General features: G+C 37.6%; 1 protein-coding gene across 2 annotated transcripts in view; it reads right to left on the bottom strand.

Moving 5' to 3' along the window:
* Positions 1 to 790: 790 nt before the first annotated feature.
* Positions 791 to 2,221, bottom strand: part of spata6l (spermatogenesis associated 6-like) — a 17,469-nt gene continuing 16,038 nt past the window's right edge. For both annotated transcript variants that reach the window (XM_014021095.1, XM_014021096.1), the window contains one exon: positions 791 to 1,026. The gene's annotated coding sequence lies outside the window, so the exon portion shown is untranslated. The remainder of the gene's footprint in view (positions 1,027 to 2,221) is intronic.

Below are 2,221 nucleotides of genomic sequence, written 5' to 3'. Positions count from 1 at the left end.
CACCATTTGAGGCGTGCAGTTTGTACTGAAGGTGAAGTAACAGAAGACCTCCTGCAACTTAAAAAGCTTGGAACAACTTCAACTACAGAAYAAATGTCCAGTTTTGTGATTCACCAAGTCCTGCATGCATGAGACCAGTCTGCTGCTGTACCTGGTCTTTCCTGACCGTTGCTCCAGCAGTGACCTCTGTGAGTTTGGCTCCTTTTTTTTTAAACAGATTGCACAAGACCTCACCACATGAGCTTTAATCAAACACTAAAACACCATTCATTTCCACTATCTTAGTTTCACATTCTGGTATAAAAAGCARTGGGTCATTTGTATTCTTTTAAGGAATGCTAGATCTTTACTTACAGAAAAAATGTTAAATATTTCTGGTCAAACTGACTCTTACCCTGACTTCTATATTTGGACTATGCAGGACATCTTTGCCTGCCAACAATTGTGTGAAAACTTGTTTCTGCTTTACTTTGTATCACTTTTGTGTAGTGTGGAAACTACAGAAACGTCGTTTATCTTTATAYGGAGTTTGTTACACTAGACCAACCATTCGCCAACAAATCCCAATGTTCCAGATATAGCTGATGTTTAATGTGTCACAGTCACAACTATCAGCTAGTTTTTAATGTCCGGCAGTAGCTCACAGAGAGCTGCTCTGCCATGGACCCAATTTGCTTTTAATGGCCTGTGGGTGATTTACCTGAGGACTTGACAATGTCAGCCTGACTGATTATGACACTAAACCCATATTACTGCCTTGGAGCTGCATTCACACTCAGATGTAACARAGTTTCAGCCCAAATAGGTTTATTTGAATAGTTTTTTCAGACATTAATACAGTGTGTGTGGTCATTTATCAGACCAGGAAAATGAAAATCTTTTCAATCTGCGCTCACATGGACATCTGCAGAGTGTGAGGACTTCTTTATGACGAGGTGATGCTGTGCTTCTCTGRAGGAGGGGTCAGAGGGCGTCAAAGACCTGTTAACTTCCAGGACTTGTCCTAACTTGACCTCCACAGGAGTGCTGAAGAGAGAAAATACTGAGCTTTATATCACACCTATATCCAGATTATTATACATTATATCCAGAATTTATGTTGAATGTGTTACATAGAATACATACACAGTATTCCTTAAAGTCATGCATATCACCATCCACCTTTCATTCCAGAGTTTTAGATTATACTGTATGTTGAGAAATGACTTTCAGCTGTTTTATTCAAACCTTTAAAGCTGTGCACTATTTTCTGAGTTATAGTGTCACATCAGGCTCAGAGTATGTGTTGTGTATGGCCCTCAGCTACCACCACACCAAACTTTAAGGTCAACATCTGTCAAACTGACTGAGTTAGACATTTTGTTGTTGGGTAGTGTGAACTAGCTGTAGCAGTTATCTTCAAACAGATTGACTACAATTTTTATTTACTACCTGAAAGTTAGACTAAAGTTTGTCCAGTGGTTCAAGAGATATTTTTCTAACAGTCTAGCAGAACTGACTAACAGTTAATGCCAAGGCTTTGGACAGTGATTTAATCCATGGTATGAAAGAGATAGTCTAATTTGAGGGGATTTCCTGTCAAATATTTATATTTAGTACCTTGTCAGACATGTCATCAGCCACAGAACTGTCAGTTTTACAGATACTGAGAAAAACTTTGTTGTGGTAGTAGCTGAGAGTTGTTCAGAAAACACTGTCACTGTCAATGAGGGTGATATCCTACAATGTCTCATGAGAGCATGGATAGTACTAATGTTAACATTTGACCAAATCAGCTACAATTTTGTCACATCAGACAATTTGAGTTTAAACTGTGGCATGAAAGGTGGTGGGTGATATGCATTCATTAAAAGATTAYGTGACCTTTAATTTGTAAACTAAAGCAGTGGTTCCCAATCTGTTTTGACTTGTGTACCCCCGGAGCCATTTTATCATACCACAAGTACCCCTTCAGTCAAACATAATGACGATTCTCCAAAACTTCAAGTTGTACTTCAACTGATTATTAAATGAAAATTATTTATTTAAACCACTACAATGTTTATTTCTCAGGCATTTTATTTTACACAACTCAAATTAAACAAAGATAAAAATGTTGCATTGAAAGCGAATAAGTAAATAAATAAACCAAATAATGGCAGATGGAGAAAACAGCAGCATCAAAAATACATTGGACTGTCCAAAATACAGTGGTTTGCAAAAGTATTCATACCCCTTGAAC

The sequence above is a fragment of the Austrofundulus limnaeus genome, unplaced genomic scaffold (assembly GCF_001266775.1).
Source record: "Austrofundulus limnaeus strain Quisiro unplaced genomic scaffold, Austrofundulus_limnaeus-1.0 Scaffold277, whole genome shotgun sequence".
Lineage (NCBI taxonomy): Eukaryota > Metazoa > Chordata > Actinopteri > Cyprinodontiformes > Rivulidae > Austrofundulus > Austrofundulus limnaeus.
The sequence above is the reverse complement of the archived record's forward strand: the minus strand, read 5'-3'. Positions and strand labels throughout refer to the sequence as shown.